This window comes from Callithrix jacchus, chromosome 8 (assembly GCF_049354715.1).
Source record: "Callithrix jacchus isolate 240 chromosome 8, calJac240_pri, whole genome shotgun sequence".
NCBI lineage: Eukaryota > Metazoa > Chordata > Mammalia > Primates > Cebidae > Callithrix > Callithrix jacchus.
The window spans coordinates 59374205-59391761 of NC_133509.1; the positions used below are offsets into that span (position 1 = coordinate 59374205).

The 17557-nt window shown below is 40.2% G+C and overlaps 1 long non-coding RNA gene across 1 annotated transcript in view; it reads right to left on the reverse strand.

Annotated features, from left to right (window-relative positions):
* Positions 1-8694: 8694 nt before the first annotated feature.
* LOC144577506 (uncharacterized) overlaps positions 8695-17557 on the reverse strand; it is a 42608-nt gene continuing 33745 nt past the window's right edge. Inside the window, exons 4-5 of the long non-coding RNA XR_013521642.1 lie at positions 10780-11142; positions 8695-8899 (exon numbers count right to left, since the gene is read on the reverse strand). This is a non-coding gene — a long non-coding RNA (uncharacterized LOC144577506). The remainder of the gene's footprint in view (positions 8900-10779; positions 11143-17557) is intronic.

The following is a 17557-nucleotide window of genomic DNA, read 5'->3' on the forward strand; positions in this document are numbered from 1 at the left end:
CATATGAAAAAAAAGCTCATCATCATTGGTCATTAAAGAAATGCAAATCAAAGGCCGGGTGCGGTGGCTCAAGCCTGTAATCCCAGCACTTTGGGAGGCCGAGGCGGGTGGATCATGAGGTCAACAGATCGAGACCATCCTGGTCAACATGGTGAAACCCCGTCTCTACTAAAAATTACAAAAAATTAGGTGGGCATGGTGGCGCATGCCTGTAATCCCAGCTACTCAGGCGGCTGAGGCAGGAGAATTGCCTGAACCCAGGGGGCGGAGGTTGCGGTGAGCCGAGATTGCGCCATTGCACTCCAGCCTGGGTAACAAGAGCGAAACTCCGTCTCAAAAAAAAAAAAAAAAAAAAAAGAAATGCAAATCAAAACCACATTGAGATATTATCTTATGCCAGTTAGAATGGTGATCATTAAAAAGTCAGGAAACAGCAGATGCTGGAGGGGATGTGGAGAAATAGGAATGCTATTATACTGTTGGTCGGAGTGTAAATTAGTTCCATTGTGGAAGACACTGTGACAATTCCTCAAGGATCTAGAATCAGAAATAACATTTGACCCAGCAATCCCATTACTGGGTATAGTCCCAAAGAATTATAAATCATTCTATTATAAAGACACATGCACGTGTATGTTTATTGCAGCACTATTCACAATAGCAAAGACTTAGAAACAACTCAAATTCCCATCAACGATAGACTGGTTAAAGAAAATGTGGCACATATACACCATGGAATACTACGCAGCCATAAAAAAGGATGAGTTCATGTTCTTTTGCAGGGACATGGAAGAAGCCGGACACCATCATTCTCAGCAAACTAACACAGAAACAGAAAACCAAACACTGCATGTTTTCACTCATAAGTGGGAGTTGAACAATGAGAACACATGGACACAGAGAGGGGAACATCACACTCTAAGGCCTGTCAGGAGGTAGGGAGCTAGGGGAGGGATAGCATTAGGAAAAATACCTAATGTAGATGACGGGTTGATTGTTACAGCAAACCATTATGGCATGTGTATACCTATGTAACAAATCTGCATGTCCTACGCATGTATCCCAGAACTTAAAGTATAATTTTAAAGAAGAAAAAGAAGAAAAAAAAATCTGCTCTAGGCAGAACTGCAGCTGGTAGAACAAGAAATTTCTCCTGCATACTAGTATACTTCAGCCAGGGTTCCTAGTAGCATTATCTATTTCTCAGTAATTCCTTTAACTCTGAACCTCAGATTGACCTATTGTTTTTCCCTTGAAACAATTTTTCAATACTTTTCTGTTCCCATCAATTTATATTTTAATGTTTCCTGGATTCATGACATTGTTAGATTCTTTGTAATAGGTGCTAAAATATATGTTAAACTTTTGTAATTTTTTTCAAAGATGATACAAGGCAATGTCTCTTAGAAGGTTATAATCAAACCAGATGTCACTGGCATGTAGTATATGTATTTAATGAAATTCATACAATACTGTAAAAACATTAATTTCCCCCCAATTTTATATATAGTTGATTTTCTTTCATTTATCTTTGAAGAAGAAGTAAGCGTTAGAAGGAAGATATGGAAGTGATCAGAGATATGAATAGAAGAGAGAAAAGTAAGCAGGTGGATTATGAAAAACAGTAAGAGAGTGAGAGACAAGACAGCATCAGTGAGAATTTGTCTGGACCTACACATCCTTTCAAGCTCATTAGTGGTGCCACAATGCAACTGACATCCCATGAAAGCAAGTCTTCAACTCTACTGCATCACTCTCTGCATGAGTCCTGAATCACTTTACGTACCCTCTTTCTTGTTCTGCAACTTGGTTTGCTTCAATCTCTCACATTTCTGATCCCTAGATTTACTTTCCTATTGATAGCCTAACCTCACATCTCAGAATTGACATGTGGTATTTATGACATCTGCTCTCATCCTTAACTAGGGTTCAGAGTTCTCCTGTGTGGTAGGCAGAAAAATCACCTTCCCCTTCAAGATATCTATGTTCTCATCCCTGGAACCTGTAAATATGTTGCTTACCTGCAAAGGGGAAGTAAGGTTGCAGATGGAATTAAGGTTGTCAATCAGCTGACCTCACATTGGGAGATTTTGTTGATTATCTTGATGGGCCCAGTTTAGTCACAGGGATCCTTACCAGTGGAATAGTGAGGCACAAGAGGATCTTAGAGGGATGCAATATGAGAAGGACTTGCCTTGCCTTTGTGGCTGTGTAGATGGAGGAAAGAGGTCACAAACCAATAAGTGTAGACAGCCTCTATAAGTTGGAAAAGGCAAGGAAACATCCTACCTAGAGCCCACAGAAAGGATGCATGTGGCCTTGCTGGTGCTTTGATTTTATCCTAGTGACTATATCAGATTTTTAACTAAAAGAGAATGATAACATAATAAATGTTTGATTTTAAGCCATCAAATCTGTGGCAATTTGCTACAGCAGCAATAGGAAACTAATACACCCTGGCTACTTTAAAGCTGCTTTCCTGGTCTGTCCTAAAGCTCTTTGCACCCTCTAACTTCATGGAGTCTTCTATGGGCACTGAAAAGGAGGAAAGGAGGTTATGAATGTAGCCAGGAACTTGTCTTGCTTTGTTCAGAGACAAGTCGATCTACTCATGTGTTTCTGCTTCCATACCAACTACCCCTTTACTCTTTCAGCAAAGAGCTTCTTCTCAGCACTGTCCCAAGAGTTGGAAACAGAGTGAATGAGGATACATGATAATAGGTATGTATTTGAGATATGATTGGTTTTAGGGCAGTTTCAGAACTGAATGATTGATCCCATATAAGTTCCATGGAAACCAGCTTAGCAAAAGTTCATGATTATCTATGGCCAGTGGAAGTTAGATTGCTGTTCTGTGTATACAGTCAAGTAGAATTATACTAGTTTTGGGCTAATAAATTTACCTGTGTGAATGACATTGGGGATTCACTGTCCACTCTCTAAATGTGAAAGAAGTCATAAGCAGATAAACTAGATAAATAGACATTACTGTATAAGATGCCAGTCCTAGTGGATTAGTCATTCACAAACTTCAAAATATGTAAAATTCACCTGGAGACTTTGTTAAAAGATGCAGATTTTTAGCTTTGCTCCTAGTAATTCTGAGTTAGTAAGCCTGAGATGTACTTCTGACTTGTATTTCTGACAAGTGATTCTTATGCAGGTCACAATGAGCATGGCATTGAAGAACACTGTGAGACAGATACCAATCAGATAGTCTAGTGCTTTGACTTAAAGAGCAATCTGTAATTTCCCAATTTGTTTTCTGCTTTGATCCTCTTCACATGTGTATACTTACTCACCATTATCTCATTACATAAGAATTTGCAAGTGACAGGAGGGGGCATGGGAGAGGGCACGCGCCTATGGGGGTGGGGGGCGTGGTCGTACATCATGGTCTTCAGGTGGGCATGTGGAACGCCCTCCCAGGTCCTGATGTTATTCCTCTATTTCTTACTCCACTCACCAATAGGTAATTCTTAGCTCCAAGAAACGCAGGCATCCCTTAGTGGGTGATTTCTGGGTGTGAGGAGACATTTGCTACCACTCAAGGCACCGTGGGACTTGTGTTGTGGGTGAGTAGCAGACAAGACTTTGCACTTGGAAATGTTCCTTTCCGTCCAAGATAGGGAGAAATAATCTGATCTCTTCTCCCTGAGGATTTACCCTCCAGAGTCTAGTCTTCCTTTGATCTGGGTGATGGGAAGTGGGGGTCCTGCCTACAGTTGTGCAGGTCGAGCATGAATTCCCAAAGGGTGAGTGTAAGTGGAGTCCAGTTCAGGTCCTACTCAGCAAGCTGGATGCTGGAGCAAGGGCAGGGGCCCGGATGGAGGAAAGCTGTCCTTTAAAAGTCCGCACAAGGACTTTGCTAGTTATGACCCTGCCAGGTGGCAACCCTAAGGGTTTCTCAGTCTTAACTCTCCCTTGAATTCAGTAATTTCAGGACTGGCGTAATAAGAAAAGGAAAAATAGAATGAAATTTAGAAAGAATTCTGTTTACTGCTACATTTTCCAACAGTTGGAAATTTCTGCTTTCCTGATAATATTTGGGCTTCTTAAAAGACCCACCCATATGACTTTAGGTGGCATTCACTCATTTACCAGCTAAAAAAAAAAAATTCCTGAGTGTCACATTATGCTCTTGTGTCTTGTCAATCCTCTTATTTGCCAGTTTCCAGTTTATCAGCTAGGCTTACTTAATGCCTGAGGCTGAGGCACTGCAGTATCTCTTAATTAACTAGTTGCAGACAGTTGATTACTTAACTGCAGTATCTCATCAGTATACAAAGTATATTGACTTCAAATTGGAAAAATGCCTCTGAGCATTTTTAAAGTATTACAAAATTTCTACTGGAAGAGGCATCATTTAAAATACCATCCATGGAAAAGCTCAGACAAAGGAGGATAAGAGAAGCATGGAGGAAACACATTTGAAAGAGCCGTTTCACTTTTCATCTCAGTCCCTTCCCCTCTATATCTCCTATGTGAAAATGATGTCTCCAGAGATTCTGTAGAAGTAGTCACCTCTTCACAACCTACTCCACTCTCCTGGAGATGACCACACCTGAAATGCTGCACCCCACACTTTCTGAGCAGGTTCCCATCCTGAACTCTGACTACAGTAAAATTTAGAGAACTGTCTGTTGCCCAGTCTATAGGCCATTGAAGCTGCAGGAAACACTTCTGATGAACGTTTTCAGGACTGGGCTTCCAAGTACTTGCCAACCAGCCTCTTTGATCCAGACCCAGCCTTGTCTCCAACCTTGCTGGGTGAAGTATCTGTGGCTTCCTGTAAAAAGCTGGACAGACTCTCTTTGTTAAAGTGAGATTAACAGGTGCTAAGGAGGGTATTACAGATCATTAGCTACCTAATCATTAAAGTACCTAATTAAGGAGTTCTCCCAAGTAGACCGTTTACTGTGCTCTCACTAGATGGCCAGGACTGCGCTGGGCACGTCATATAAAATCCAACTCAGTTTTCACACGCTATGAGCTAGAGATTATTCTTGATTTTTATTTGATAAACTTGAGATAATTGGAATAACTTGTCTAAAGCCACACATATAATTAGAAAGAAATGCAAGGAAAAAAAGTGCTTTAGAGGAAAGGAGGCTAGTGAAACACATCTTATTGAGTGCAAATACTCATTTGGGATGAGTAGATTTTTCCTTCTGACTCCTCTGCTGGGTCAGCAGATCAGTGCTGCAGTAATATTTACTGGGTTCAGAAATGATTTCACTTTGTTGGTCTCATTTCATTCTTCAATTCTTTATAGCTAAAGCCTGTCTTCACAAAAATGAAGGTCTTAGACATATGTTATTTCCACTCTTCCTCTGTCACTTTAATATATATAGTGACCACTTTTCTTCCTTAAGAAGTTCATGTCCTCTACATTGGTGTAGGGGGAATGAAAATGCCACTGTGTCACCAAAAGGTCAGCAGTTCGCCACCTTGGCTGCACATTAGAATCACAGAGAGAGATCTGGGAAGTCCCCATGCCCAGGCCACACTCCCTACCTGCTAAGTTAGTTTCTGTGTGGTTTGCTGAGATTTCTAGCTTCTCTGACTTTGCATGAACACAAAGCTCCTAGGGGGGTCATAATATGCAGTCTGATTCACTAGGCCTGTGTGGGTGCTGAGATCCTGCATTTCTAACAAGTTACCAGTTGAAGCCGCCGTTTCTGGACGTCTCCACATTGGGGTTAGTGAGGCTCTAAATTAGCCATTTTCAAAATATACTCCCTGCATCTGTGGTTATCAGCATCACCAAGGATCTTGTTAGAAATGGAAAATTTTGGGCCCCTCCCAGACCTAGTGAATCAGTAACTCTGAGGGTGGAGCCTAGTAATCCGGTTTAACAAACCTTCAGGTGATTCTGATGTACACTCAAGTTTGTGAACCACTGGTGGAGAATCATTTCCAGTTTACTTCAGGGTTAGGCTTTTGGGAGGAAAGAAAGAGAGTTTATCCAAAGCAATGGAGAAGGCTTATTACAAGGATACTTGTGGAAATAAGAGATTGGGCTTCCCAGGAATCCAGGAACCGTTGTACCATTAGGACATATGTGACAAACCCCTGTGGTACAGGTAGGCATCCCAGAAACTGGGATGTGTCCGGGAGTATCTGGAGTGACCATCCAGGTTGACTCACTGCTTGCCTACCTGTAGGAATTCACTGTTTCTTCCTGTAGTGCCTTCTCTTATCATGACTCAGCAGTTCTTCCCCATCTCTGCTCCCAGAATAGTGGCTTAGTTGGAGTCCTGGAATGAGATGACTTGAGTTAGAATCCTGGCTTATTATGTGTACTATCAGGCACTTGACCTAATCTCGGCTTTAGTTTCCATATCTTGAAAAATGGGAATACTAATGGTACTTACATCACAGACTTTTTGTAGGATTAAATGAGATGATGGGTGTAAAGTGTTTAAAGAATTGCTCAGGACCCAGTAACTGTTCAAAATATCAACCTGTCATTATTGTCTTTTTGTATCTTTATGCTTCTAGTTATATCTACCATTAACTCTCAATCTAAACCTCGAGTTCAAATGTTTGCTAAAGAGGCACAGATTGCTGTGGTGAGTCACTGTCATGGTTACTGGTCCAATCTCTCCCACCAAGCATCTGTGGACATTCTATGTTTTTGCTGCTTGGGGTTAGATGCCCTCCTCTGGTCTCTAGTACATCATGTACTTGAGAAGATCCATTGATGTTAGGACTGAAAGAAGGAAGAAAGCACCTGTGATGTTGCGCCAGCCCAAGGCAGTGGGCCCTTCAGGGTGCCTTATTCCCTGAGCTTGGCCCAACCAGTCTCACCATCTGCTGATGACCTTTTGTGTCTGACTCCACAATAGAAAACTATTTTTACATGAATCTATCAGACTGTAACTTGGCACATGGGTTACAGGAGAGGGGACTCTGCTGCACTATTACTTTTGCCCTCTCCTCTGGAACCCCATGACCACCAAACTAGTGAATTTAAATGAAAGGGGGAGGTGTCGCTCATAAATAGAGGCAAAGAGAATGCCAACCTAGGAATAAACACTACACATTTAAAAGCCATGCCCTTCCCAACCTCCCCAGAACTTTAAAAAGAAATGTCTGTGTCATTGTTTGGGATTGAAGAAAACAGGAGCTGCCATCAGTCGCTGAGAAACACTTTTCAGCTGGGTTCCTGCAACAGAGCTGCTGGGTTAATCCACTCAGATGTGTGGACTTTGTAGCTCACACATATCAAGAGTGTTTTGTAATGAATCCTCCATGGACAAGACAGTCCTTATTTGACTAGATGGTAACTACTAACTCTTTCCCTGTCTACAGACTTCTGAGTGATGAGATGCAAAAGTGTGAGATGCTTCCCTTTATAGTTTTAAAATTACATGGTAGCATTTCATTCTTGATCAGCTAGAATAGCTCTGCTAACTTTTCTTTCTTCTTGTAGGAAAGCAGACAGAAAAAGTAGTTTGGGTTGAGTGTGGTAACTCACTCCTGTAATCCCAGCCCTTTAGTGAGAGGATCATTTGAATGCAGGAGTTTGAGACCAATCCAGGCAACTCACTCTCAATCCTCATCTTTACCACCACCACCACCAACAATAACAACAACAAAAGTACCATCTCTACCAAAACAAAAAGAAAAAATTAGCTGAGTGTGGTGGTGCATGCCAGTAGTCCCAGCTACTCAGGAGGCTGAGGTGGGAGGATTGCTTGAGCCCTGAAGGTCGAGGAGTGAGCTGAGATTATGCCACTGCACTCCAGCCTGGGTGATGGAGTGAGACCCTGACTCAAACAAATAGTTTAGTAAGTATAATATGATTATAAGAAAAGTCTTACAATGATCTGAGGACACGCCATTGGTTCCTATCCCTTCTGTCTGTATCCTGCACTTATTAGTTTCCCTATCAGAGGGTTTTCATCTTGAGAGAGAGAATCTGGTTTACCATCTGAATCTGAGTAATCCTGGGTATATAAAAATCTCTTTTAAAGAAAATAAATTCTTGCAGATCTTCAGCATTATTTTTATTACTTATAAAATTTCTGGAACATGTAAAAGTGTGAAACTACATATGTGTTATAAAATCATAAAAACTAAAACAAATTTGCAAATTAAGTTTAAGCTGGGCATGGTGGCTCATACCTGTAATCCTAGCACTTCGGGAAGCTGAGGTAGGTGGATCCCTTGAATTTAGGAGTTTGGGACAAGCCTGGGCAACATAGTGAGAGTTTATCTTTACAAAAATAAAAAAATTAGCTGGACATGGTGGTCTGCACCTGTAGTCCCAATTACTCTGGAGGCTGAGGTGGGAGGTTGGCTTGGGCCCAGGAGAAGAAGGTTACAGTGAGCTGATATTGTGCCACTGCACTCCCACCTTGGTGACAGAGTGAGATCATGTTTCAAAAAACATATAGATATAGATATATGTATGTATATATAAACAAAATGACAACCAATACAATTCAAATTCATGACAGTTTAAAAAGCAGATGTTGGTTGAACTTAAACTGTCAATGCTAAGTGTATTAATAGAAAGATGTGTTGGCATAATTATTTTTACTTATGACAGTCTTAATCATTGCTAATCATTAAAATTGCAATCATTATTATTATTTTGCTATTTAAATTATACAGTCATTTTAAACTACTGAAGATTGGTTAATTTAGAATGCATGCTCCCGATACTGAAAATAATAAGTATAATTTAACACAAAAGTGTTTATTGCATCTTTATCAGCAACATATGCATAGCACTTAGCAAAGGTACAGGTCCTTGGATGTTTGAATTTTCATCAGTGTCATAAGCCATTTAATGATTCAATTTTCCCATCACTTTCCTATGTTCAAATTGTCTCAAAAGTCTTGCACGATGAGTGGTAACAGCATTTGCCCTCAGTTTGGTATACACCTGATTGTGAACACAAATGCATAGGCAGCTATTGGAATCTCATGTTCATCCAGATGAAACAGCTGTGTTGCATTAATATTATGCAAATGAAAGCACAAGTTTACATTCTTATAGACCTTTTGATTTTTGGGAAAAATCTGAGGACCCTCAGAAGTCCTAGGGCTCCAAATTAAGAAACCCTTAATTTGGTTGGATTGTTGCCTAAGTTTCAGCCCCATTTAATTCTCACAGAAACCCTATGACATAGACATTAGCATCAGCTTAACTTCACCATTGAGGACTCTGGGGCACACAGAGGTTAAATAACTTGTCCAGCACCACACAGGCAGTGAGAGAGGGAACAGGATTTCATCCCAACTCCATCTGTCTTCAAAGCCTTTCTTTTTGAGAATTCTCAATATCCCTACTCTAGAAAATTTGTCCAGAATTCTGAGGGAAGTGCATAGGAGTGATCACTGGGCAGACAGGACACATGCCTAGCCTCTTTGCAGTTACTTGAAAAAACCATGAGCTAAACTAATTCAGTGCCTGTTTTATGGGACAAAGGTCTCAATTGTAATGAGAAGTCATTTGCCCCACATATACTTTCTCTTAGGATCAACCTCAAAGGCCTCATCTGGACATTTGAGGCCCTTACTTGAAGCCAGTAATGAGATGAAAATTGCTGTCTGTGCCTTGAAGTCTAGCAGTTTGTTCATTTATTCATTCACTCACTGGACAGAATAGTGGGTTACCCTTCCAGGCATTCTATTAGTACGAGAAAGCAACTCACAGGTCCTGACTCTCTCATTTACAGACCTAGAACTTTGCTTCTGGCTCCCTTACTATTTGGCTTTAGTGCCTCCTTCTCTCTTTCAGGAAAAGGCATGGATTTATTGTAGGGTGGTGAAAAAGTATTGGCTAATCTAGGCATCAGAAACTCTGGGTGGAAGTCTTGCTTTTGCTCCTAAAAGCTCTGTGACCTTGGGCAAATCATTTATCTCCTCTGATTACAATTTATCACCTTTAAAAAAAGAATATTGATATTGAATTTATTGGGAGGGTTCCATAAGACCATGTGCATGTGATAACACTTGGGATTTTGAACATTTTCAACAGAACAGGTTATTATTTATTATGTCCCCCAAACACGTATTAGGTACTTATTAAATGTCAATATTTGTATTCACACTGGAAATACAAAGATTAGACATGATCCCTGATTTTAATGAACTTGTAGTCTAGTAAGGTAGATTAGTGTTTAAATAAGAACATCATGATGTAATAAGATACAAAATTGTAGAAACATATGCAATGAAATAGAGGCAGTACTCAAAGTGACTGGGGAAGAACAGTTTAAGCTACATACAGCAGAGACATGAACTTAGCTTCTAACTACCATGATAAGTCATAGAAACACCCAGAAGCATGGTGTGTTTGGGAATTAAGATCAGTGAGGTGGGACAGGATGTGAAGCAAGTATTCCTGGGTCACAGAAGACCAAGGCTCCAGACTTGTTCTACTTTTGCTGTACCATGATTAGATACCATTGTAATGCTCGCCCATGCTATTTCCTTTCTACCCAGAACTGTAGAAAGTAATTACTTGGTGCCAGTTTAGAATACACTTGGAGGATAAAAAACATCAAACATTCTCCATTTAATTGGCTTTTGTTGCTATTTTTGCATTGTGGTTGCAGGACCAGCTCTGAGAATTTTAGTCACCTCAACAGGGTGTTCTGTCTTGTTCTTTTTGATATGGCTCCTTTCCTTTTGGCAGGCTGTTAATTTTCTCTGAATATATAATTTGGCCTCTGCATTGTTGCTCTTTTGATGGTCTATTTAGGCCCCCAGAGCTGGAATAGGCTTGGCCAAATGTATTACAAACAAAGGACATTTTACCTCTGCAGTTCTTTAGGAAACAGGTAAAATTTCCATTCCTTCTATGAAGTTGATGCCTGGAGCACTGAGTGAATTAACTTGTCTTTTGACTTATTGAATTGATCGGAATATTTGACATCTTTCATTTTCGACCCTTGTCATCATGATTGCCTAGTGACTTTTATGAATAATTTGGTTTCTATCACATTATTCTATAAATGCAATCAAACCATGACTCAGAAAGTATTGATATCTTCTGAACGATATTTTCAACGAATGCCCTAAACAATAAGGATTGAACAGCACCGTCCATTGAGCTAATGAAAGCTGGAGTCTGTATTATTCTCAGTCCACTACCTTAAACCTCAGGGAACAATTAAATACCTGTCCTGTGTATTGGAGGCAATGAAAAGAGAAAGTATTGTAAGTTTGTGCGCCCTTTTGATTTGGTTTGACTGCAACATGATTTCACGGCCTACATCACAGCCAAAGGCCCTTCTTATAAGTCACTTTTTCAGTCTGAATTTGAAAATGTGCAGGTAGTTTTTAGAAAGTGTGGTCTGGATCAGGGGTCTCCAACATGGAATGATCACACACACAAGACAATCCATTGCCATGCTAGAAGAATACATTAGAATTAAGTATATATATATAGTTTGTATAAAATATTAGAACTAACATAAAAATAGTATTTAAACATAAAATTTGTTCTCATATTTTAGAACTAATATAGAAAAGGATGAATCAGAGCTTTATGCAATGAAGAAATTGGTAATGCCCTCAGATGGTCTAGGTTTCAGTTGGTCAAGGTGCCATGAGGGAGGTGTGGAGCTGCATGACAGTGGTGTGTCATTTCATCCTTTCTTTTCAGCATCTGATGAGGGTTTGCAGTTTACATATATGAGCACAAAAAGTGAGCAAGGGTCTTAAATGATTTCTGTATTGAAACCATGTGATACAGGTAATAACAGATAATAATGCAAGGTGAATGGCAGAGCCCATCACATCTGACAAGAAATTGACCCATAACTTCAACATTATAAACAAAACTATTTGAAATATGGATTTTCTTATGAGCTGAATTGTGTCTCTACCCCACCCAATTAGTATTTTGAAATTCTAACCCCCTAGTATCTCAGAGTGTGACGTTTTTAGAGGTAAGGTTTTTACAGAGGTAATTAAGTTAAAATGAGATCATTAGGGTGGGGTCTACCAATATGACTAGTGTCCTTATAAAAGAGGAAATTTGGACTCAGAGATATGAATAGAGGGAAGAACATGTGAAGGCCCAGGGAGAAGACCGACTTCCACAAGCCAAGAAGAGAGACCTGGAACAGATCCTTCCCTCACAGGAACAACTCACGGTAAACCAGTGCCAACACTTTGATTGATCCTGGACTTCCCGCCTCTAGAACAGTGAGAAAATAAATTTCCGTTGTTTAAGCTAGCCAGTCTTAGTTCTCTATTAAGGCAGCCCTAACGAACTAATACAGATTCACATCCAGTGTTGTTGGCAATGTGCCTTAGTCATTGTGTATTATGTCTTGAGTTATTAATTAATGATAGTGTGAAGCCATTACAACTAGAAAGACATTTGAAATTATCCTTTCAGAACATAAAGACAAACCAAGAGTTTACAAAAAATGGAATATATTCAATTCACTGCTGTCAGTGAAAATATTACTATCAATAGTAAGATTTCTATGAGGAGAAGAAAGAATTTTTTTGTACCATTTAAATAATAAAAATTTTAAAGTAGTGATATTTATTTTTAATTTGGCTCCTAAAATTATTTTATTTCTACTTTACTATTTAGGTAATATGATAGTCTATACAGTAGTACATGTATATAATTTACAAATAATTATACATAAATATGGTCAAATGCTAAAATATGTTTTATTGATGAGATATGTAATTAAAAATGTGTAGGGACCACTGGCCATGATAATGTGGCTTAGATTCCTCCTTTCTAAACCTAGCTATTTTAGGTTTTTCAGATATAGGAGATAATAGGGCAATTTATCAAGGAAATAGAAGTTGTGAACTAACCTAAGTTTCATTAAAGAGTTTATGAATTAGATGACTCATGTTCTCCTATGAAGATTTAAATAAAAATCTTTTCTTTGTGGGTATCAGGTTTTAAAGATAGTTTCTAAAATGATTTAAATGAAGCTGTTTTTAGAAAGTAAGTTTTGTTTATTTTTTAAACATTCATCTTCTATTCAATGCTATTGGTAAAATTCCCCACAGTGGCAAGAAAATTAGGCATGGCCCTACAAAGTAGTAAAGGGTACTTAGCAACCTAATTATTTGGAGGTTTTTTTTTGTATTTTGTATAGAAGAAAATCAGGAAGATGAGCAGCTACCCCTGGAGAACACAATTGAATTCAGTCAAAGCATCAGTGTATAGAACTGGGTAAAGAGAGAGTTTCACATACATCACGCACACACACTCATATACACAATGCATACATTTACACTTACACATAAAGACATATATTTACAAACATACACACATACCCACACACCAGCATTTATGTATCCCAGGGGAAAGACTTTTTACCAGAGACCCAACTACTGACTTCTGTAGTAGAGAATATATAAGGGTGGGTGCCGTGGTTCATGTTTGTAACCCCAGCACTTTGGGAGACCAAGGCAGGGGAATTGCTTGAGTCCTGGAGTTACACACCAGCCTGGACAATATAGAGAGACCCTCTCCCTACAAAAAATTTGAAAAAAAAATTATCCAAGTGTAGGGGCATGCACCTGTAGTCCCAGTTATTGGAGAGGCTGAAATGGGAGAATCGCTTGAGCCCAGGAGGTAGAGGTGAGACTGTAGTTGGCTATGATTGTGCCACTGCACTCCAGCCTGGTCAACAGAGCAGACTCTCTCTCTGTCTTATTGCTGTGAGTGTTATGAGTGGTAGGTTTCAAATTAGAAGTGGTACAATAAATGTTCATAAAAGTCTTTGCATTTTTTATTTTTTTCTATTCTTAAAAAGGATCCAAAGAACAAAACATTTGGCATGTGTAAGCACATAGTGACTTGCCTTATGATGTCTAATGTCTGTGGAATTTTCTGATTACCATCAAGAAAAGTAGAAGGAAAGAAAATGGTTCAGGGTTGTTTCTCCTTTACTTTCTTTCTAGGTAAAGTAAATCTTTACCTGGGTCTAGACTTGCAAATGCTCTTTGCAGCGGCAGACACACATCACTGGGTAGAGCTAGTTCTCAAACATGTGCTTGATTTTATTTACCAGTCTTACAAATCATCACATGTCTGAAGAGACACCTAGGTGAACCAAAGTTCTGATTTTATATACACTCACTGCCACCTGTCACTCACAGCCTGCAAATATCTGCCAACATCAGAAGCTGGAAATATGTTATGATGGTTAAGACCAGTCCCCATCTGTGCTCCTTATCAGTCATTTCCTAGTGGATTGTAAGTTGCTCATATGGCCAGGTTAACCTCTCAGGAAGAAGGGGTGGATGGAAGAACAATAGAAGAGGTGGAACCAAGTTCTGGAGTACTCCAGCATCAAGAGGTAGGGGAGACGGAACTGGGGTCAGTGAGATGCCAGGAAAGCAAAGTGAGAGTGCCATGATGGGAACCAAGAGAAGAGAGAGTGATAGCTCTATGAAATGACACCTCCATTTTCACCTCCCCCAATTCCCCATTTGTCTTTCTCAGCTGCAAACATGGATGATTTTCTTCTATGCCTTGAGGTCACTGAATGTATCAGTAGAAAATCCTAGCTCTCAGAACCATTTGGTACTTTTGTGACCTATACAAAACTTCAATATCCTCCTTTTCTTCCTGTTTTATATTTCCTATTTTGTATTTAATCCTCATAGGATTAGAGTATGCTAAAAGGGACCAGGCTTAGATTGGCAGATGAATTTTACTAAAGGTTCAATGAGGCTTTTTAGTAAATGCTTACTAAGTATAAGATGCTATTCTCAATGCTGTAGGAAAAAAAAATTAAAGTGCTATGTTCACTGAAGTTAACATCTCAAATGGTTGCAGTGTAGGCATGAACTTACTTGAAAAGAAATATGCATAAATTGCTGTGGAGGCACCAAGGAGGAAGAGATCACATTCAGTGGGAGTGATTATAAAAAACCTGGAGGAGGATTTAGTGTGTGGGTGGGCCTCAAAGAATGGCTAAGCTTTCAAAAGGCAGGGATGAAAAAAGGGGCAATTTAGGAAAATAGAAACAACGTGAGCAAAGGCACAAAGATGGGAAAGGATAGCTCACTTTGGGAGATATGGTCATAGTTAAATTTAGCTGGAGCACACAGATATGTATGTTAAAAAAAAAGATTGGAGGAGAAGTGATGGCATGTGTGAGAGTCCTGGGCAGGGAGGCAGTGAGGCAGGGAGGTGGAGAGACCACATGATGAACTGCAAACAGCAGGTGCTTCCCAGCCAGAGATGGGTTAGAAATCAAGGATCTCCCCAAAATATTAGCTCTGTAGTAGGATTGTGGAATCATGTCTCGGAATCCATAATTTTTCCAATACAAAAGACGTGTATACTTACCTTAAAAAAATAGCACTGTAAAACCAAACCAAACTATGATGTTCATAATGATGACCATGAGACAGGAACAGAAAGTTTAATTGTGTTCAGTGTATCTTGTCTAAGAAGCCAGGGAAGTGATTAGGAGGCTGGGGCTAGGTGAGGGCACCTAGGAATCACTAAGGATAGCCTTACTAAGAAAGGTTAGTGTAGATTGTACAGGGAAGTGGGCTGTTATAAGACTTTTTGCATTTTGAAGGTTTAAAATCCAACGATACATGCCTTTCTGAGAGGCTAAGAGAAAAAAGGATTCTGGATCTGAGAAGTGGTGGATGTTGGAACAAGTCCTGAACAGCATCCCCGTGGGATGGGCAGCATTTAGGGAAGCGAAGCGGACGTATGCGGCATGAGAGTGCAAGGAACGAAGAGCTGCAACTGCGTGGCTGAGCTCAGCCCTGGAAGATGGGGCGGTCCTTCCTCAGGGAGCTACGGATATTTCTACCTGGGTCTAGACGGGCCGAGGCCCTGCAGTAGTGGACACGCATCACTGAGTAGAGCCAGTCTTCAACATTGCCACCGTGTGGCAAAGAGGAGCAGTGACAGTTATAATTTCGTAGAATTATACGCCAGTTCTCCCAGCCCAGCTTGAAAACTAAGCAGCTGTCTACCTCTCTGGAGTGTGAGGGCTTCAGTATCTGGGGACAAAGCCCAGTGTATGTGGAGAAGTCTTAAGAGGCTGATCCCATGCCTCTTGATGACACAGAATATGAAAACTTGATAAATTAATTGAAAGGTAAAGAGAAGTGGCTAATTCAAATTTGTACGGCAGTTTTAAGTGGTAATTAGAATGAAAGTATTAGATGAAAAGGAAAATACAGCAATTTTTGAAGGGTTGGCTTTTGTCTCTCTAACAAACTCAGCTTTCTAGAAACTCACATCCCTAAGGTTCTGGACTGAGGAGATTTGGTTTTCATTCATTAAGGGATGACGTGAAAGGACTGAATTTTCACTTTACATTTAACTCAGGCTTGGTAAGAGTCTGGAGGAGATAGTCTCTAATAATCCTGTATGTCCTGTCTATACCTTTTAGCATCTCTGCATTTACTCCTTGAGTTTCTTGTGGATGGGAGCGTTTTGAAAGAGAGATGATGAGAAAAACATCACTCACATTAGTTACTGGCTGAATTACATCTGTTTCTGGATGTCATCGTTAGGTAAAGCTCTAAATTTCCATCAGGATTTGGCTAATTGTACTTTGGGTTTGATAAGGAGTAACTGAGAAGTGAGCAGTGAATAAAATTAAAGATAGGCATTTCTTCTTTTTAAACTAATGTAGCATTCGTCATTGGTTTAGTGCTCATCAAGTTTTGGTAAATAAAATCTTAGATTTGGAAAGTTCTACAGTGGACATTTAGTACAACCTCTTATCCCAGGCCAGGATACCTTTCCTTTACCTGACTTTTTGTGGCAGAAGATCAGTCAATTCAGAATCTGCTAAAACACACATAGGGATGTAAAACTCACCACTTTGTGAAGTAGAACATCCACTTAATATTCAGAGTGTAGCCTGGGAGCAGCAGCAGGGCATTCCCTGGAGAGTTAGAAAGAAATGCTGAATCTGAGACCCTATCCCAGACTTGCTGAATTTGAGACCCTATCCCAGACTTGCTGAATCTGAATCTTCACTTGATTCCTGGGTATTTATATACACGCAATGCTTGAAAAGCTCTGGTTAATTCTATCATTGGTTGGTTTCAAAATGTTAGAAATTGGCATCTTACTAAAACCTGATGTATTGGTGTGGTCTATGAACCCATCCCCACAGTCTTGGCTGTTAGCCCAGCTTCTGGTCATTCCTGCAGTTATAAAGCTTTTGCCACTGCTGTCACTGTGGCCACCTCAACTCCTTACACTCAGTAGTTTTTGACTTTCCTGGGTGTGAGGACTGGGCCTTGGCACAGCCTTAGTCACATTCTCCATGGTAGGAGCTGTCGCAGCTCCAGGGCTTGGGCCGGATCAGATCCCGCTGCACCACTGAGGCTCTGGCTCTCTCAGTGCTCCTAGAAGGGGTAGGAGAAGTGTTGGGATATTTCACTTTGGGAGGCTGAGGAGAGCTGATCACTTGAGGCCAGGCATTCAAGACCAGCCTGGCCAACATGGCAAAACCCTGTCTCTACTAAAAATACAAAAATTAGCCAGGCGTGATGGCACATGCCTGGAGTCCCAGCTGCTGGGGAGGTGGAAACCTGAGAATCCCTTGAGCCTGGGAGG